The sequence below is a fragment of the Lissotriton helveticus genome, chromosome 5_1 (assembly GCF_964261635.1).
Source record: "Lissotriton helveticus chromosome 5_1, aLisHel1.1, whole genome shotgun sequence".
Lineage (NCBI taxonomy): Eukaryota > Metazoa > Chordata > Amphibia > Caudata > Salamandridae > Lissotriton > Lissotriton helveticus.
In genome coordinates this window covers 797,018,274-797,040,670 of record NC_136065.1, presented here as the reverse complement: position 1 = coordinate 797,040,670, position 22,397 = coordinate 797,018,274, and the positions used below count along the sequence as shown (strand labels likewise).

The following is a 22,397-nucleotide window of genomic DNA, read 5'->3' as shown; positions in this document are numbered from 1 at the left end:
AACGAACTATTCGGATCAGCAACTAAGTTCCAATCAAATTTCTTATCAACTGGCCAAGAATGCCAAGCACCACAGCACAGAATCTTAGGCACTGCTTTTTTTTTTACTAAAAGGTAGTGTTAAAATAACCTGTTCAATTTGGATGGTGGATTCAAAGAATGTTTAAGGAATGCAACCGAAACTTATTCACTGCTCTCAAAGAGAGTTACAGGTCTGAGGAAATCTTTCAGAAAAGATAATACATCCAACAAACTTATTTTGTCTACTCCTCACATACAGAAAACTAACTAGATCATGAGGACGGTTGTTCTCTTACATCGCTCGTAAAACATGTACGGCCTACCACTTCACTTCAGAGCTTCCTCCCCTCCTCTTGAATTCCGAAAGCTGAAGACCTGTTTTTTCAATTACCCAACCTAACATAGGCATGGCTAGCCACGCAGATGTGCTTAGCATCAAGTTACGCTCATGGTGGATAGTGCGCTTTACAAATACACATTAAATAACATACCCAGGTGGTTTCATATCGCACATATATTGTCCCTAGAAGCAGTGAAGCATTAAAGAGAGAGCATGTTTTTATTGTTGCTGGATAACCTCTATCATTAAATGCAATGAAGCTGTATTTGGGGTCCGGGTGCAACCAGCGTGCTGGAACCAGAATTTGTATGGGGTCCTATCACTGCAATATACGAGATGATGTGAAACAGTGCAATGTACTATTGTTTTTCATATCTGAATTAAACACATTTCCATTTAATTACACACTTTCACTTAAAGGATAAGGAAGTCGCTGACAATCACAATTTTCTTCAAATGTCAACCCAGGTTTCGAAGGCTCCAAAGCTATGCACTCTGCCACTTGACCATGTCACACTAGCTTAAAACCACTGGGTTTTCAGCTTTGTCAATTCAAGGTACTTCCAAACAAGTCGCCAATAGATAGGCCAAAGCTTTTATGGTTTCATTACATATATGTCAACAGCAAGTGTGTTGTGTCAATGAGAGAACGTAACACAGTAAGTAGGTCCAACCACCCAAATACGTCCTTTCCATTAAAAGCCACGTAGACCTTTGTGACAATCTTCCTTCCCATGAATAACGCCACATTCCTGAAGGAGGGGAGGGGGGGGGGGCTAGCCAGCCAACATGGCGGATGCAAATTTCTAACGCTCCGACCGATATCCCCTTCCATCCGACATAATTATACTCCCAGTGCGCCATCCACGCTGGTAACGTGTGGAGTCAGACAGCGGAAGAGCTGCTGAAGCCAGACCATACCTTCTGGAGCCATCTTCATCGCCACTGCCGCGGCTGCAGACAGGAGAGCGGGTGTGGCTCCCGCGTGGTGAGGCCGCACGGCGGAGATTCCTAGAAGGCAGCGGCTGCCCACGCCGAGACTGCCGCTGTGATACAGACCCGTCGGAGAGAGGGGCGCACAAGTCTTCTCCCGTCCCTCTGGGCCCTGTGTGTGAAGCAGACGCGGCTGGGGATCTGCTACTGGGGGCCGCGGCTGACCACCACCGGTGGGGGACCCCGTCCACAAAGCAGACGCGAACCCGGTGCACCAGGAGCCTCCCAGCCAGGGTCGTGCTTAATGTCTCCGCCTGAGCACATCATTTGAGAAACGCACGCCCATCAGTAAATCGACCTCTCCCATGCGCTGTTGACGCGGTTGCACCGTATACACACCCGTTCCACCAGGCGCTGGCTGCAAATGCCCACGGCGAAACAGCTGGTGATGGAGCGCATGCGTGCCAGGATGTAGCAAGGACTGCAACGCACGGGCAGCCTCGACCCGTTGCACTTTAGAGGTGAGAGCGAAGCAGAGACGATGTCCACAGTGCTCACAGCCAAAATGGACTCTGTCCTTGCAGCAGTGGAGAAAATAGGGGCCGCCTTAGACCATACCAGGACATCCCTGGAAAACCGGATGGACAAAGTCAACTCGGACTTCACGCCTACTGCATGCGGATCACCGCAAATTAGCGGACACAATCGCCGCCAAAGGGCCAACGCTCAAAGAACTGCAACCAGTCACTCACAGCCATGTCGCTGCTCTGCAAGATATGTTATATCGCATACACGCCCTGGAGGACAGGGCGGAGGACGCAGATGGGCGTTCCCGCTGCAACAATATTCACGCTGTGGGATTGCCAGAAGGAGAGGAGAGGCGGAACTCAGAGCAGTATGTGGAGAACTTGCTGCGCGATCTTATGCCACATGGAACACTGTCAACCCAGTTTGCAGTGGAAAGAGCCCATCGGGTGCCCACACAGAAGCCTCAGCCGGGAGCCAAACCGCGCCCATTCCTGTTCCAACTCCTCAACTATAGAGACAGGGATGCGGTGCTATGAGAGGTTCAGAAGTTGTGCGGCCTCACCGAGGGTGGCAGCTAGGTCATGTTCTTCCCCGATTACACTGCCCTTGTGCAACGCCGCAGAAACAACTATATGGCAATGAAACGCCAGCTCAGGTAACTAGAGTTGCCATACTCGCTCTTGTGGCCTGCTAGGCTGCGAATGGTCGAGAAGGGTAAAACCTGCTTCTTCGATTCACCTGCGGAGGCATGGGACTGGCTTGAGGAGTCGGGGCTGTGGACGGGAACAAGGCCGACTGATCCGGGAAAGGGCAGCTCACCGGGCAAGAGAGACAGAAGCCGCAAACGATGCAGGACCTCACGCGGCACAACACTGAGAACAGTAGCCCCAAGCCCGGAGAAAATGCGACAAGAACGTCAAAACGCACTGTAGGCAGTTACAACAATCGCCAGCGCGAATTCCAAAGATCGCCTGGAATCCTACGCGCAGCACACGTTGGTGGTGAGCGGCTACTCGTCACCGTCAACTGAAATTTCCGACGACCTCTGCCTGCCAGAGGTCACCCCGCAGATTGCCGTTGGTATCCTGGACTGAGAACACGCAAGTAGCTCACTGTTTGTCAATATGGCTCTACTCATGACCTGTGGGGGAGGGTCAGCAGTGTCATCGCCCAAACATGCCCGTTGGGCGCGGTCAGGTAACCACCCAGCATATAGCCAGACATCTCTTGTGTCCTTTCACGAACAGCTAGCTTGCGCGTGACAGTCCCTAGGTCTGTACCTTACTAACCCCACGGGTTACTCTGGCGACATTTCTCAGTGGCGTACCGCACACATATGGTAAGGAGGGGACAGCCACAGCAGGCCGTTACCTGCGCACACACCCCTACAGGTCACACCCTGACCTCGTTTCTACCTACGCAAGGTTAAAAAAGTTTGGACGGACGCAGACGCAAAGTTCGCCCCAGCCGTCATATTTTTCACTGTTCATACATTGTTATTGTTACCTCAGCCAGGTGCATACATGCTTAACCAAATTCCATGCTCACTAAGACACATCCCACCCCTAGCTCCCCAAACGACCATCCACTCTAGCAATGGCGCAAGTTAACATACTCACGTGGAATATACGGGGCATGCACACTCCCACACGGCGATACTCCATCTTTGCCTACCTCCAGAGACATTCAGTCGTAATCGCCCTTCTACAAGAAACGCACATGACACAGCCAGAATTAGACAGATTGCGTAAGCGTTGGGGAGGGCAGGTGTATGGTACTGCGTATTCGGCTCATGCTAGGGGCACCCTCGTCTGGGTTTGAGCGGGTGTTCTGTTCGCTAGCACAGGCGTGGTAATAGACCCTGAAGGCAGGTATGCCCTAGTGCGTGGTCCACTCGATGGTCAATCCCTATTGTTGGGTTTGCTCTATGCTCCGAATGTCGACCAGGTACCATTCCTCGCACAGCTGTCACTGGCACTGACCCCCTACGCTGGGCTCCCCTGGCTGATGGGAGGGGACTTCATTTCAATGCTTGACGTGCACCTAGATAGGTCCTTCTCCCCTCTTTGTAAAACATCAGCTGTCTCCAATGTGCAGGCGCTCATGGACTGGTTCTCACACTGGGCAATACCGGCCATCTGGCGGACCCTCCACCCCACTGAACGCATTTACTCCTATTATTCATTGACGCACCATCTTCATGTGAGACTAGATAGAGTGGTAGGACCCCAGTCTCTGCTGCCGCTGGTTGTGAAATCGGAGTACCTGGGGCGGACACATTCCGATCATAACCCCCTGTGGTTGCAGCACAGCTGGGATGCCGATCGGCCTCCTATACCCACATGGCGTCTCCAACCAACTGCGCTGGAAGACCCCGAATTGCGCTCCTCATTAGGGACAGCTATCCTTACACATTTTGATCTCAACGAAGGCACAGCGAGTAATGCGCTATTGGAATGGGATGCCTTCAAAACAACACTTAGGGGTCACTGCTTAGGCGCCACATGGAATATACGAAAGCAGTTAGCACAATCAATCACCCACCTTGAACCCCAATTGCTACAATACGAACGCGAGGGGGAGGGAGGTGGCAGGCACGCGAGCTGTTTGGAAGATATTTGGACACAGCATGCGGCACTCCTGGAGCGCTTGAGGTGTCATAACTACGCGGTGCATTCAGCCCGCACACACGCCAGGGCGGATAGGGCAGTCCGTCTGCTCGCCTGGCTCATAAAACAAGAGAGTAACCGCGCACCGATTGCAGCTATGCGCACACCAGAGGGAGACCTAGTGCATACGCAACGGGAGATCCAAAGGGTCATGGCAGACCACTGTACACAACTGTACCGATCAAGAGTCCGTTGCTCAGGCCAAGACCTGGAGAGGTTCTTTGAGCGGGCCCAATTACCCACAGCCTCCGAAACACATCAGGAGACACTCAATTGCCCCCTCACCCTGGAGGAAATAGGGGATGCGATCTCCTCCATGGCATCTGGGAAGGCGCCGGGTCCGGATGGCCTGCCCACCGAATTCTACAAGGCCTACCGGGAGTATCTTGTGCTGCACCTACACAAGGCTCTACGTAACGGTGCTAGAGAACAGCATGTTACCCCCCTAGATGCGCGAGGCCTACCTGGTGTCTCTGCCCAAACCAGACCGAGACCCCACAGACCTGGGATCTTATAGGCCGTTAGCGCTCCTCAACGACTTTTGTAAGATCCTTGCCAAGGCGCTGCCGAAGCGTCTGGCGCCAGTGGTCTCTGACCTGGTCCACAGGGATCAGAACGGCTTCGTGCCCAAGCGGAGCACGTCGCTGAACCTGAGGAGGTTTTTCAGGGTAGCCTCAGACAGTATACAGGAGTGGCCACGAGCGGGTTGCCTGATGTTGGACCTGGAAAAGGCATTTGATTGCCTGGAGTGGCGTTACCTCTCGGCATGGTTGATGCGCTACGATCTGGGACTGGGTTTTCTGCAAATGGTGGGCCTCTTATATAAGAACCTCACTGTTCGGGTGTGGCTGGGCCCATACATCTCTGGCGCCATACCAATCTGCACGGGTACCAGGCAGGGGTGCCCACTCTCGCCACTCCTGTACGCGTTGGCGATGGAGCCCCTGGCGGCGGCCCTGCGCGCAACACTGGGAGATGGCATACCACTGGGGGATGCAGTACACCAAGTAATGCTATACGCCGACGACCTGATGGTGTACATGAGGGACATAGACGATATTCCAGCCCAGTTGACCTGCACTTTACAGGACTTTGCCACCATCTTGGGTCTTCGGGTGAACGCCAGCAAGTCCTGTCTTTATGCGTTCGGAGAGGGGAGGCAGGATCCGGGATACACCCTCAATGGTACAAGGGTACAGTGGAGGGGAGACACATTCCGATACTTGGGACTACAGATTTACCGTCAGCCGGCAGACCTGTTCGAGGATAACCTGGGCAGGGCCTTCACGGTCATCAAGTCACAGGTGCGCTTCTGGGGCACTGGTAGAGTAGCGCTGTTTAAAATGGAGATTCTCCCCTGGTTACTGTATAACTTTGCTAACTTGCCCTTATATGGCCCCGCTGCCTTTTTTGATAAATTATCTCAACTACTTAGAGACCTCATCGGGGGGAACAGCTGGAGCAGGATGTCACTAGCGAAACTATATCCCCACGGACCAAGGGGGGCTGGCGAGCCTTGCTTTGAGCACTATTTAGCTGCTCAGCTGCAATGGATAGCCCACTGGCTAGCGGATAAGGGTCGGGAGGACACTGCATCCACACTACCACCACGTTCTCTAGAGCAGATATTCGCGCTATTCCACCCAGCCACCAAGTCTGCAAAGCCGACTCGGCTCCTCCTCGCGGTGGCATATCGATGCTATCGTAGGAGCCTGTTCCTCACTAGAGCCTTGGTCCCCTACGCACTGGCAATACTACTGGAAGGCTTCCCTAGCGGGACAGGAGCACTTACCTCCCTCGCACTCACACATTGGCGGGACGCGGACATACAGACCTTGGGAGACCTATATCGAGATGGCGCGCTTATCCCATATGACTCCTTGGGCGAAGACGGTGAATTATCACCGGGGAAATTCTTAACTCACCGCTCATTTATCACAACCCTGACTGCTAAATGGGTAGACATGTCCACAGAACCCAGCCAACACTTTTCCATCCAGTACCTTCACGTTATGGGGCGAGGCAGGCAGCTGATCCGGTGGTTTTTGGCGTCACTACGCACACACGTGGCGATCACCCTAAAACCTCTCCGGCGCAAATGGGAAGTAGAGCTAGGGAGACAACTAGCGGACATGGAGTGGGAACAGTTATTGAAGAGCCCAGTACGCATACCCAGAAATATGAGACTCCGACAAATACAGTTGTTCATTGTGAATAGGGCATACCTCACACCCGAGGCGCTCAATAGGTACTTCCACCGCACGGATGCAGTGTGCCCTAGAGGTACCAAACCCGGGGCTGATACTGTCCACATGCTGTGGAGTTGCCGCAGACTACATGCATACTGGCACACAATCAGCGAGTTACTGCGCGTAAGCACAGGTCGCGACATACCCTTTGACTGGACTGTTTATCTGTTGCACCACTTCTGTAGAACCCCAGCCACCAAAGTAACATCCCGGTTTCTCAACTTGGGGCTCATGGTCGCTAAGTGACTCAATACCAAGAGGTGGAAAGCGCAGGACCCATCGCATATGCAGGCATGGAGGAGCTCGCTGTCCGCGTGGGCCAGAGCAGAGGGAACCGCCATCCGCAGGGAAAAGAGACTGGGGTTGAGGAAGGATCCCATAGCTGCACAATGAGAGGGATTGCTCCAGGCACTTCAGCGAACAGAGGAAGCATGCTCAGGGGGACAGCCAAAAGGGAGGGATCCAGATCCAGGGTAGGTAGTGTGGGCCATGCCAGTGTGTGGCTGTAATGTTCCATGTATGAAAATATCTGACCAGGCACCAAGGGTGAACGCAGCTGTTGTCACTGTTGGGGAGCAACAGCCAGACTGCTGTACAGTGTAGTGTGGAGGGGGGGGGAACAGGGGGTGGTGGGGATACCTACACCAGCACCGGTCTAGGATGAGGTTGTTGGGTTTTGACTGTTTTACTTACTCGATATCTGTTCATAAGTCCGCACTGATTCATTTGAAAGACTTTATGCGTTGGACTAATGAAACTATGCTTCCACTGCACTGCAGCCTGTAGTTTTCATGAAATGAGCTGATCACGAGACTCGCAAGTATACTGGTGCAACGGGCACCCCATGGCCCTAATAATGCTCCAACCTCATGTACCAGATATGTGTTTCCATTATTGATATGTGATTTACTGCATCGTTACTTATAGGAGTACATTGCCTCTCATGTACATGTAACCTAAACGTTAATAAAAACAGATTAAAAAAATAATAATAACACTACATTCCTGAACCAGGCAAACCTTTGAATATCAAACCCACCAAACGCCTTAGGTGAAATGGTGCACTCATTCAAGTGGTCACGGCACAGATTTTCCATAACAATAGAATGATCTAAAATAGTGATGGTATAGCCTGAATCTGCCATCACCGATACCTTTGTTATACTAATGCCCATGACACAAAATGGACCCCTGACCACACATTTAACGACAGAGGAGATAGTGAAAATGACATCTTTAAAATAATCCTGGCATACTCTCAACCTCTCCTCTTCATCAACGTGTATCCTAGAGACACTTGTATTTTTTTCTTAATTCCCACTACTCCCCCACCATTTTTTGATCTACAAATCTTCGCAAAGTGCCCCACTTTGTCACATTATAAACATTTGTGTTTTACGGCTGGACAAATAGGAGCATTTGCAACATGTGTTTGTGAACCATAAAGATAACAGTGACTTCTTTTAACACCGTCTTTACTGTCACTTTCCATTTTCTTCACTTCAAGACGTACTGCTCCAACACTTAATTCTTCTATGCTACTCCCAGGAGATAAAATCTTCTAAGAAATTATAGATCTCTCAACTCCTCTAGTAACCTCTATTAACTCAGACAAATAATGATTGCATGTACTTTAAGAGTATTTACTGGATATCCTTGCTACAGCAGCCTAACACCAGCTGATCATGAAGATAAGTATCCATGCTGATGCCAAACTTGCAAGATGCTGCTACAAATCTGAGATTTGCAATAAACTCATCAATAGTTTCCTCACTACCTTGCTTTCGTGAAAAAAAATTGAACCTTTCAATAACTACATTCGGGTGTTCACCAAATTGAGCATTTAATCGTGCAACAGTTTCTCGAAATCGTCACGGGGACATCCTCTGGTGGCCCCACCTCCAGAAGACTAACAAAAAAGAATTGAGCAGCGACACCTAAACAGCTTAACAAAATAGCCTTATTTCTCTCTAGATGAAATATCCTAACAAATAATTTTCAAAATTCATGTACCAGATATGTCGTTTTACACCAGGTTTGCCTGTATACAGTGAAACTGGCTGAGGTTGTGCTACTAACCGAGGCGAGGCGAGGCGAGGCCATGTTATAAACAACACAGTAGTTTACATAGTAAACGAAACAGTTGTTGTGAAAAGTTGTTGCAAAGAAACAAACGATCTAAATACCTTAGGTGTGCCTGTCACCGCTTGCGCAGGCATCAATTTAATGACCTAGAGATACCTAATTCTGAATGCTGATGTGCTTATCATCATAAAATACTGCTTAAGGGGTTAAACTGAAAGAATACAATAACATGTCAATACTTAAGGTGTGACTGTCACAGTTTGTGCAGGCGTAAATGTAATAAGCTACAGTACCTTGAATTAAAATGAAGTGTGCCTGTCACCATAAATGCTGTTTCATGTATGCCGTCACCGTAGGAACAAGCCACTGTTAAAAACCTCAAAGTTCTCAGCGTTACGTTGTACTGCTAAGAACACGACGACTCCTGCCCAATCTAATATGGCGGCCGCTGGGCATAGTAACAAGGTGATACACAGGCATACATGTCACACCAGCCCAACCGCATATGCGCTAAGATCTCGCACCACAAGAGTGCATGCGCTCACCAACTCTGCCTACATGGTGACTCTTGAATCAAGGCAGACAACAGCAAGGCATACACTAGAAGTCAATCGACGGCACAGTAATCACGATGCTGTCAGCCCCACACCACAAACACCTCATGGAGGGCAAGACAGTAGAGATGCTAACCACTCCACTGAGGGCCGGACAGTATCGCCACGAATGACTGCAGAACTAAACTGGGACGGGGTTCTTTTTCTCTTCACCAACTCATCGCCAATATTTATGTCATGTCAATGAGAGATTGTGAAACTGTAAGTATAAATATTGATTCGTTTTTTTGTCGAGAGAATCCTTGCACCAGACGGTGCGTCTTCTCACTGGTCTACCAGCAACCTTCTCCGTGTTGAGAATGCCCACCACCCTTCAAAACATGCAAACCACACAGAGACGTTTACGAGCACAATCGATGACAGAACCATGACAAAACAAAATGACATACAAAAAAGTGCTGATTGCTTGTTGCAATCAAAGCCTAAAACCACTATCTTTCCAAACCATTTCGCTTTTAAATCGTTGATGATCTCATCTCCTTTATCTCTAATCTCTGCTTCTAAATATTCAAATGCCACTTGTAACATGATTTCTTCCCACAGTATCTAACCTCAATCTAAAGCAGGAACATTTGTTGACAACTTTATCAGAAATGTGGGGACAAAACACTGATTGTGTAAAGGTCTGCTGATGATTACCACATCGATTACCCACATATGTTTCCAGAAGACTAAAAATAAGGAGGCATGGCAGATCTCAGAGGGGCTGGCATCCAAATTAACATGAAACCAGTGGCGCCAAACATTTGAGGTAAGAACAGTACAATCTCTGCTCTAAATCCAAACAAGAGCAACAGGACACATACATTTATTATGCAAATCGTTATGGAATATTTCCTAAATATTACATACCATGCGCATCCTTGTTGAGCCTACAGTGGTTTATCATTCTTGAGCGAGGAATCAAAGTAAATCAGAACCAAGAAATGACCGTAGCCTTCTCTGCTATTGAGCCATCATAATTTCTGTCATAGTACTAAGGTTTTATGAGGTCAGTAAAAATATGGGTCCCCCTGATGCTACAATACTCTATGGAGGCTCAACAAGAACAAGCACGCACTTAAAAATTATTTTTCTTGTGAAAAGTTTGCCCTTCAACCCAACTCAACCTCAGTAGCATAAGCATCAAATTATGTCTCCACCCTGAGTGGCACTGAAAACATGACAGCAACTGTCAAGATGAACTACAAAGAAATGTTGAGAATACAAACCACAAAATGTAGGAAAATTGGGAGGTGCACTACTGGCTGGCACGATCGTTGAATACTTGCTTACTCTTAGCTGGTTGAACCATGTTTAGGTTTCTTTTTCTATTAATGGTTATGTACCGAAGAAAGGCAGTTTGCTCATGCAACGCTCTCTAGGAGTTGGGCCGAGTTTGACCAGTCAGTCTTTAGTCAACGCCTACATAACACTGAACTCAATCTGGAGGTATCGGGATAAGGTGGTTGGTGAGGAAATTTAGGTCACCCGGTGCAGGCAGCAGGCAACTGTCCTATTCACAGGAGCCCCTGCAATGGGCTTCAACCCAGGAAGGATCACGCTGGACGAACTCCGATCAAGACTCTGGGACCAGGCCCTTATCAAGGAGGCACATGCGGAACAGCCCACTGTATACTGCTTACACTTTTTAAACCCCACAATCATTTTGGCTCTACTGCATGATTTCTGGACAAGCCTTGAAGATAACAGTTGCCGGGACACCAACTATAGTGATCCCTCGTCATTCACTCCACAACCGCATGCCCTGATGAAGTCCAATTGCCATTGGAAAAAACACGTTGGCTGAAGCTTGTGTTATTTGAAATAAAAAGACTTCTCAAAGGAATTGACTTAATTGCTTTTATTGGATACAACTTTCTGGGAGTGCACGGCTCCACACTGTGCTCCCGGAGGACATCACTTAAGGCCTTGTTGAAAGGCAGCAAGATTCAGAGGAGGAGACACCAGGCTGCAGGACCTCTGTCAACATATTCACCTAGATTGCCACAGAAGGGAGCTGAAGGCCCTGGACCTCAGCTGCCCTTCGAACTAGCATAGTGTATGATGCTCCCTCTTCCATTGCCACGGAGGAGAGGAGGGGAGAATCTGAAGAGGTATCTGATACACTGGCCTCACTCAATTCCTCATACCGGTCCGTTTCTTGATGAGGCTTGTCTTGTAAAGGGTCCAGCAACACCTCTATGTCTTTCATTCTCTTCCCCCCTTTTTCTGTGATGCATATATAGTCCAACTGTTGCTGTTTCACCACTGACCAGTGGATGTAGGTGAGTCGATCTGTATCACTTGCCTTTTCCAAAAATCAATAAAATATATCTAAAACCTAAAATTGTTTTTTTCCTGAGTCATGTGCTTGTTGTTGGCACATTATGTAGCATAAACCCAAATGAAAATGATTGCAGCGCTTTACATGAGCACGCTCCATGGTGGTGCCTGAAGAGATGTTTTTCTTTATCCGTTGTGATAGTTTCTGTATAACATTACAATTGCCACAGAGTTTTGGATTGTAAACGCGGTCATGTGCCTGTTCTAAAAGTATTTGAGTTTTGCGAATGCAGCCTGCTACTTCTACTGGCCAGGAAGGGAGGCTGTATAGTTTCAAGAGCAGTGAATTGGAAAATTCCATCTGCTGGGCATTGTTTTCACATTGCGTCAAAGCTTGTCTTTGTGAGCTGCATTGAATTTGTGCTGCTTTCTTTTTTTGGAAGGTATCTATTATTTTGGAACACTTTAAAAAAAAAAACAACAGTTATTTTCTTCTTTACTGCGAGTTCTCCACTTTAACACCGAGTGTTTAGCTTAATAAGCAGATAGGTGGTAAGACTGGCTTTTTTTCGGACTGGCCTTTACTGTGCAGATTGTATTGTTCTAGCACCAAAAGCAAGTGCTATTGTTTACTTACTTACAATGGAAGGGGGGACAATAGTGTGATAGATTCCCTAATTATTCAACACTGGTCTTGGAGTTTACTGTGCACGACAGCGCTCAGCGATCATTTCCCCCCAAAGTGTCTCGTTGAACTTTGATCTTACCGGACAGTCACGTGGCACACCAAAAGTTACTGCATTAGAGGAAATTATGATCTCTTGTCGCAATGGGTATGCGTTGAAGTGGTCCCTAGTGGATCCTTTTAACTTCCTTGCAAAATTGATCCGAAAAGAGAGGGAGGTCTTTGAAGTCTGCTTATATGAAACTACAGAGGTGCACAATTTCATTTTAGCACATAATCAAATAAAAAAGGGCGAGGGCCTTTTTGCAAAACAGAAAACACCAAAGTCGGGCGTGTGTGGCTGGTTTGACTCAGCATGTACTAAAGCTCATAGAAATTTGAAATTAGCTCTAGCTGAACAACCTAGAACTGTAAGGAAAGTCCGGGAGTGTAGACTGGCTTACAAAGCAGCCATTAAACAACGGAAAAGAATCTTGAAGGAGGATACATGGAACGAGTTACTGGAGGCTAGTCTATCCAATGACAACACTGCGTTTTGGCGTGTTATTAATTCTCCTTCCCATAACCTCCCAGACTCTCCACGTGCAGAGATAGCGATCACAGAGGATGCTTGGATAGCTCACTTTTCTAATCTGTATTCCCTAGGGAAGACTCTGTTACTTCCACCGCAAGCGCCCTGGCCCATAACGGGCCCATGTTTCTTGTTAATGCACCCAAGTCCATCGGCCCGTTAAAGGTTTCCAGATATCCAGAGTTTTCCTTGAACAAAGTTGTTCTGGCCCTGAAAGAAAGTAAGGGGGGTAAAGCCCAAGGGCCAGACGGGATCCCTATTGATCTGTTTAAATGTAATATTGCGCTCTGGGGCCCTATCCTAACTTTGCTTTTTAAAGCTTGCCAAGTCCAGAGCTTTTTATCCACCTGGCCAGTCTCGCTTATTGTACCCATTTTTAGGTTTCGCCTATTATCATTCGCTTGCGAATGTAATAGGCGAAAATTCAAGGGCTTGATCCGACTCGTCAAACCACTGCGGTTTCTTCCCAGTGCATGTGAGTCACGTGACCACAAAAGCGGGTCACTTGACCACACAAGTACGCGCATCTCCCTAATCCGCCGGCCACACTTCTCTCTCCTCGCTCGCATTCCCGACCCCCCCACCAGGCTCTCCCGCCCCCATCCGGCTTCCCTCCACGCATCTGCCTGCCACACTTCTCCCCTCGCTCGCATTCCCGCCCCCCCACCAGGCTCTCCCGCCCCCATCCGGCTTCCCTCCGGCCATTTGACTGCATTACGTCTGTGATGACGTTCACACAAAACCTGCCCAGAGAGGCTGTATATAAGGGTTTATCCAGCTGAGAGTAGTTCCTGTAAGCACACTTTTCACATCACATGCTTAAAATTCCGAAAACGTGGGCGTTGTGTGGGTTTCAGTACTGCTGATTCCGCTAGGGGCCTCGAGTAGCAGTCCTTCTTTAATCTTCACGACTTCACCACCTGACCTTCATTGCCCAATCCAGCTCTAGTCCCGCCTCCATATATGACGCACCGGGTTCAATGGGCTCCCCTATATTCACACACGCTATTCAGCTAACTTAACCTTGTAACCGGTAAGCACTGTCAGCGCGTACTTTTAGGAGACCCAGCACTGAGGGCAAGCTGTGTCTAACCCATACATCCGTCCCTTCCCCTATCTGCAGGCGATTGAGCCATACGAGTACGCTTCAGCGACTCGATAATCTCCAGCCCTGAACTCCGTATTCCTAAATTCTGGTGAGTCAATCAATCAATCAATCAATCAATCAATCAGGTCATTTGTAGAGCGCACTACTCACCCGTAGGGTCTCAAGGCGCTGGGAGGGGGGGGGTGCCGTTACTGCTCGAACAGCCAGGTCTTGAGCTTCTTCCTGAAGGAGAGGTGGTCTTGGGTCAGGCGCAGATTGGTCGGAAGTGAGTTCCAGGTCTTGGCGGCCAGGTAGGAGAAGGATCTTCCTCCTGTTGTCGCTCTTCGGATGCGGGGGACGGCGGCGAGGGCGTGGTTGGTTGATCTGAGGAGGCGCTTGGGAGTGTAGAAGTTGATCCGGTTGTTGAGGTAGCTCGGGCCTTGGTCGTGTAGGGCTTTGTGCGCGTGGGTGAGGAGCCGGAAGGTGATTCTCTTGTTGACCGGGAGCCAGTGCAGATCTCTCAGGTGTCCGGAGATGTGGCTGCGTCGGGGGATGTCGAGGATGAGTCTCGCCGAGGCGTTCTGGATCCGCTGGAGTCTCTTCTGGAGTTTGGCAGTGGTTCCGGCGTAGAGGGCGTTGCCGTAGTCCAGTCGGCTGGTGACGAGGGCTTGGGTGACCGTCTTCCTCGTCTCGGTGGGGATCCACCGGAAGATCTTACGTAGCATGCGCAGGATGTTGAAGCATGACGAGGAGACGGCCACACCGCGATTCAAATAATACGCATGATTGACCCCTTCCTTCCTCACTTAGGAACCGCCAGACACCTACCTCCTCCCCCACCCAAGCTCACCCATTCCGGACTTGGCGGTAAGACTTGCGCAATTGGACCTGAATTGCTTCCCCCCCACCTCCTTCTCACTATCACACCGTCCCCCCTTGTGAATAGCAGAAATGCTAGCGGCCTTATCTAATTCTTTTCTGGTACCTCCTTCAATATCAGTACTGCTATGGTTAATTTATATTGCAATTCGTGTTGGATATTAACGTTCATTGGTTCCCCCTGCACATGGCTCACTATTTATTCATACCGTATAATTCGCGCACTTGGTAACCTTGATTGCAAGCTGAAATGAACCTGCCGTTATTGTGTCGTATTATGTATGAGGTCATTCCGATTGTGCATATTACGTTGCTTATAGACTGACCATGTCACTCCTTATTTATTGCCTTAGCACGATGCTCAAGTTATTACAGGGCGCTCTGTTGTACGCCTCTCATTGTTCTGCATGCCGTATGCTTGATTATCGATATGCTTGCTCGTGAGTCCCCCACATGTGAAACCAGGGTCCTACTACGGCTTATGGTTTTTCCCTATGCCTGACCAAACTACCACAATTACACTACACTTTCCATCACGTCTTGATATGAGTGCAATCATTAGAAATCACGCCGCCCACCAGTCGATTCTGCGGCATAGACTAAATAGCCGCACCTTTCCTACACCTTCCTACTTCTAGTCATGCATCTCAATCAGTACTATGCATGCAAGCCTTTGATGCTGTAACCATCAGACGTGCATTTCATTTATGCCACACTTTCCCAAAGACACACAAGTGTAAAAGTAAGGCGGGATGTGCCATCATCTTAGTGGAGCATCATCTTAGTGGAGCAGGTAATCAAACTTAACCAGAAACACTATTCAGTAATTTATTTCACGCTAAGGGCATCTGTTAATATGAAGCTTAAGCCAGCGCCTGTGTATGCCAGGATACACTAGGGAACTTGGTAACATCACAGCTTACACCTGAAATGCCATGGTAACTTGCAAACTCCATTAAACAGGATTGCCCCCCACCCACACAAGCTCCCTCAAAACCACGTACCAACTTCACACCCGCCTACTTCAAACAGCCCCATGAAAACACCACAAATTACTGCCAAACTATTTCCATGGTGATTAACGGAAAAAACATCATCAGTCACCAGATCATATGGTGTTGTTTGACAGTACCCACACATTGGCTTTTAGGGCTCCCTTCAGAAATTAACCAGGAACATAAGCACAAAACAAGCACTGGCGTTGCCAATAGGTTTCACATTTGGAAAGTTGGAGCTATTGGTTTTGTAAATGACATTTTATATTTATATATCGTTATTGGCATTGTCAATAACAATATATAAATATAAAATGTCATTTACAAAACCAATAGCTCCAACTTTCCAAATGCGAAACCTATTGGCAACGCCAGTGCTTGTTAAGAAGGGTGACCGCAACAATCCAGCGCAATACAGGCCCATTTCTCTTTTGGATTGCCTGGTGAAGGTTGCTGGTCGCATGCTTTTCGGACAACTACAGGATTGGGATGAAACAAATAACATCCTCTTGGACCTACAGTAAGGGTTTAGGGCTGGGCTGGGAACTGTAGAGCAGGCCATAAACTCAGATTTATTAATTGGCAAATATGTGCACATGAAAGGAGGCAATCTGTTTTTACTTTTTGTTGATTTATCTTTTGATTTGGTAGCTCACAATAAGTTATGGGCAATCATGGCCAACATGGACGCCACAATTGTGAACTTCCTTAGAGATTTGTATGCCCAAGGCAGAGTCAGAGTACCTTATGGTCTCAATGGTACTTGTAGTGAGCCATTTAAAATAGGAAGACGATGCACCAGGGATGCGTAATGGCCCCCTTCTTATTTAACCTCAATATTAACAGCGTAGACGACATACTGCCAAGTAAATGTGCGGATCTACCCCAGGTGGGACATCGTCGAATACCAGCATTACTTTACACCGACGATGCTGTGTTAATGCCCCGCACTCCCATTGCCCTGCAGTGTCTGGTGGACGAGTTCGCTCAGTACATGCAAAACCTTGGGCTAACAATCAACATAGGCAAAACCTTTGCCATGAAGATCGGGAAGAAGGCCACTCGCTGTTGTGACATTTTTATTGAGGGTTCCACCATTCAGTTTATAGAGTCTTTTTCAGATTTGGGCATTGTTTTTATTCAATCAGGGTATTGGCAAGGGGCTATTAAATCAAGGTGACTAATATAATGAAAACTGCAATGGCCCTATTAAGTTTTGCCAGACAGCTTGGCTTTAAACACCCAAAGGAGATGATGACAATCTATAATGCAAAGTGTTGATCCTCTGCCATGTATGGGGCTGAGCTATGGGGGCATGGAAAGATTGATGTATTACAGCATGAAGAAAATGTCTTTCGCAGGTCTCTCCTTGCGTTGCCGAAAAGTAGCCCAACTTATGTCTGTCATTCTGAACAAGGTGCCCCCTACATAGCAGACCTGATTAGGATCCAGCCAGTGCTATTATGGCACAAAATATGGTCATCTGAACATACTATTTTAAATCGAGCCATAGATGCCGACTGCCAAAAATCCCCAAATGTTTTTAACATCCTGTGGCTCAAATATGTGCACAACTTTCTGATAAACCTTGGCCATCCTGAATATTTTACTCTTCCCGAGAGCCTGGCCAATGTGCAGAGGAAAGCCTTGAAACTAAAATGCATTCAATTATTGGAAGAAATCAGATTAGCATCTGAAATCTGTAAACCAACTGTGTTGAGGAATCAAATGATCTTGACTTGTTTTCACATGCAACAATACCTAACCAACGTCTATAATCCTCGTCACAGGTTTGTGCTTACCCGTTTCTGGTTGGATATCTTCCACCACTTAATTAGCTTTCCTACGGCCAACAACTGGTCACCTGACCTGGGGAATTGCACGTGTGATGATATTTCACCTCAGAACACCATGCATATCATGCTTTTCTGTAAACAGTTCAAGGTTGAGACAGAAACTCATAAAACCCTTGTTATTACAGTTGGGTTTCAGACATTGTCACCCGGCGTATATTTATCTGCAAATGCTACCTAACTTTTTTATCTGTTTGGTAATGTCACATTTCTTATGGGCTGTCATCAACTACAGGAAGCAGTTGTACATAGTAAAAATATGATTGTTCTGCGATGACAGTCTTTTTTAATACTTTGAGCTTTGTCACATTTCTTATGGGCTGTCATCAACTACAGGAAGCAGTTGTACATAGTAAAAATATGATTGTTCTGTGATGACAGTCTTTTTTAATACTTTGAGCTTTCTCACTTTTAATATGGAAGAATTTTGTATCTTGTTTTATACTGTATTTTGGTGATTTTAAAGTATTGTCATGGATGTATTATGTAGCTTTTATGATTCACTTTGTGAAATCGAATAAAGCTTACTTTGATTGATTAATTGATTGGAGTGCTATTGTTTGTTGTATTCTCCGTTGACCATAAGAATATGCTACATGGTAATTGAGCAATACTCTGTAAACTGAAGCAGGATTGATTTTCCCACCAGGGCAAATTATGCTGTTCATCTTTCACTGGATGTAAAATGCATTTATCTTTATTTGCATATTTTTAACGTGTGGTATTTTAGCTTAATACTTGCTAAAAAAGGTTTGAGTTCTCCAAAGTAATGATAACAGCCTCCTTTATTTTCACTGTTATATAATATAAAAAAACATCAACTGCACATTCTTAAAACAGGCAAACGCTTTGTCTAATTTAGCTGGCTTCACGCCTTGTATTTTAGCTATATGTTGCCAAAAAGGGTTTGAGTTGTCCAAAGTAATTTAAACAGCTTACTGTATTTTCGTTGTTATAAATATAAAGAACACCAGCAGCACATTCTTAAAACCACCAAAGTGTAGTTATTTAGCAGGCACTTGAGTCAAGATTTCAATGGTGTAGCAGATGCAGTGGCATTGGGGCTTATAACCAATGCCTTAATACAGTATTTGTTACAACATACAAACTTAAAAGTTTATAACACAGTAATTGAAATGTCACAGTTTAAATAAATAAAAATTCTAAACCATACGTAACAATACCAATGACAATTCAGTGCAAATATTTACAATATGCTCATTATTGCTTCAGAATGTATGTTCATGTTTAAGTTTTTTCGCAATAAATAAATTGTGCAGTACTAAATAAGATAAAACTTTGTAAGAGAAATCTATAAAAATAAAAAGCGTGCCCATCTCAACCAAACAATCTCACTTTTGGAGTGTTTCTTTCACTTATTTTGTACAAGTGCTCATTTAAAAAATGTAAAGTTAATTTTAATTTATCTTAACTATGGACAATAACCAAACACCACCTTTTCAACTAGTTTTTATAATCCTGGTATTTTTTGGGGTTTGCAAAAACAGCGCTTGCGCTGTTCTTGTATGGCAACAGCACTGCCTGCGAATGCGATGTTATAGACCTGGGTGTTTGCACGTGACAACAGGGGAATTTTTGCATGCACTTGGTGTGGGATCATGCAGGCTCTTGTGTGTCAAGGTGTGGAGCAAAAAAGCAAGGCATTCTGGACATGAAAGGCATAACATAGAATTCACAAAGATTTCTACGCATACTCCTGAACATTTTATCCGCATTTAAAAATTAGTAAAATTTAGATGACTATGAATGAATGATTTACTCCTTTTAAGAATCAAATTCCCTTTCCCACTCTTTATACAAACATGTTGGTTACACGATCTGAAATCCATATTCAGGTCTTCAAATTGGACAAGCTGAATTAGAGCGAAATAGATCGTAAAAGCCCTGTGTTCATAAAAGGGCATACACCTGCAGCTCTTAACCTTTTTGACCTAATGTTAGAAACCTGGGAACTCAGTCTAAACTATTTCTATGATGTGAACCTAAAACAATACACAAAACTACAGAAAAAAGTATATATCAAACAAATAAATAATGAAATACTGACTTTCGTTCAAATAAGAAAAAATATAAAGATCAACATTTTAATTGGACTTTGTAGCATTGAAAAAAACGGTTTTATTTCTCAAAGATAAAGAGACATGCTAGGCTATAGCATATCACTTTGTCTTTATGTCAGAGCATACAAGTGCTTCACTAGAGGACACCAACTCACTAAACTAATGTAGTTGAGTTGCTCCCACAAATAAAACTAAGGAAATCAGCTTAATTTTTAGCCTCCGATTTCAAATTTCAGTTAGATATTTTGATTTGTTATGTGATTGTACTTTAAAAGCTCCCTATAATCCATAATTTCTCAATAGTTGCGAACCCCCTGAGTAGATGCAGTGGCCCGCCAGGGTCCGCAGGTGACAGGTTAAGTATCGCAGATGTACACTATTACTTGTGAAGGTTAACCAAAAAAATAGATCCAATCTAACGCCATTGAAGACGTTTGTAGTGACTTACTAGAAAATCATATCAGGATATCACATACAAATGTTTAGCCCTATTGAAAAAATTCAGAGTAGTCACTGAGAAACTAAAAGGTTTCCAGTTGGATTCACTGGCTGTAAATATATCCTAAGCAGATACTGGACTGTGCTGTAAAATGTATATAGCACTTTCAAATCGTGTGAGGCGCTAAAGCTCTTGGCCACACCTTATAGGGTGTGTGGCTGGAAGTGAGTGGTCTTTGTTTTGATCCTATATGGGAAGTTTTTCCAAGTCTTGTGAGATGACCACCGAGGAGCGGTAATCTTGTTATGGAATGCAGCATATGCAGTGCAATGAATGAAGCAGTGCGAGAGAGGTATGCAGTTTATTATTTTTTGGTAAGCTGGCAGCTTTATGGTATTCTTATGATCATAGTGCTCTCAAATTAGGGAAAAAACAACATAACTAACCTCTCCATATTTAAAAAAAAAAATGCATTCCCCCCAGCTTGAGTCAGGTAGGTCTATTATAGGAATATGATCGTTGCCCCATTACAGTTTAGAATATATTTGATACTTTTTACAGACACTGCTTTTATCAAACTTTTCTATTCACATGACTGACAGTCCATGTACAAAAACCCACTATATATGTATTCTGTAAATAATTATCTTGTATTTGGGATCGAGGTCCTCACTACAGGCGATTGGAGTTCTTCCTACCTAATGAAATCCTGCCAACCTGTGGTCCAGCCGTATGGTCAGGATCGACACAACCAATGAGGCAAAAGATCTCTTGCTTATTAAAAGTGAACAGTTCCCAACAAAGCTTCCCCCTAGGACAGTAGGAAGATGGTCACTCATTCAATAAATCCAACAGTAGAAGCATACCCCCCGTTAACTTTGATGGCAAGTGTCTACGGGGTTGACCGTTTTCCACAACCCCATATCTCACCCTCTAAATATCTATGTATTACCCTCAGTTGCATAGTTGCATCTACTTGGATATTTAGTTCAGTTGTTGTTCACGAGTTAAGTGTGCTGAACATTGGAGCAGGGTTTGTGAAAAATTATAAATTATTTGCTGACCTGGGAGCAACGTATGACGTTTCAGTTTCTTTCTGAGTGGAATGCTTATTGTCATAGTCCTATTATAGGGTGGTATACTGCAGGAAGGGCCATCTTCTGTTCGGATGTGTTTTCACAGCTGTTACAGCTGCCCTCTCGGGTTATAATTCACGCTGTGAAGGCAGTTCAGTTCCACTCTATTATATCTTCTTTCACTGCTTCAAAGCTACTGTATCGACAGGCTTTTTCCTCGCCACTATGTACTCTTCTACGCATTCCTATGTTTCGTTAAGAAAAGTAAGGAATGCTGCTCTACCTCGAGCTATGATTCTGTGAGTCAAGGGAAAGCCATGGATAATAAGGGAACAGGGATGTCAGTATTTATATAGGCACAATGGTCCCATTTAGAAAGAATACCGAAAAATCAATATACATAGAAAGGCAATGAGACCTATGTACCTTTATCCCAATGGAAAACCATCAATATTTCTTTAATGAAAAAAAAACCTTGCTGTGGGAAAATTAACACAAGAAAGTCATACAAGACTTACAAACTCAGGCGTATAAGTGAGACAAAACAAACATAGCGGTTAAGTCACAATCTGTTAGTACAAATGTTTATGTGTACAAGAATGAACACTTATAACAACTGAGTCAAGGTGCCATAGTCGATGACGTATCGATCCTTAGTGAAATATTGGGCTCAGCATCAGGACATAAAAAGTCATGCGTGAAAAAATAGTCTGGGTATGGCATATACAACCCTATGCTGACTAGAGATCTGTAGGAAATAGAGAGAAATACACAGAGGGGAAAAAAGAAAATGTGTTGCCACAATATGAAGCAAAGAATACTTGAAGATCTGTCCAGACAGGGAATAAGTGTCTAGGCCCAACCATGAGACGCAGAAATCAAAACAAAGTCAAACAGAATTGAATACCTAGGGGCAATCATATCCACATATGGAATTAAAAGCAGGGTGAAGGTGATGATAACCTGGACAGAAAATGAAAGAGAAAGGATCAACTGCAATACAGTGAGAAAGAACAGGAATGCTGTGG

The 22,397-nt window shown here is 45.7% G+C and overlaps 1 protein-coding gene across 17 annotated transcripts in view; it reads right to left on the bottom strand.

Annotated features, from left to right (window-relative positions):
• CCSER2 (coiled-coil serine rich protein 2) overlaps positions 1 to 22,397 on the bottom strand; it is a 556,848-nt gene that overhangs the window by 274,686 nt on the left and 259,765 nt on the right. The window lies entirely within an intron of this gene.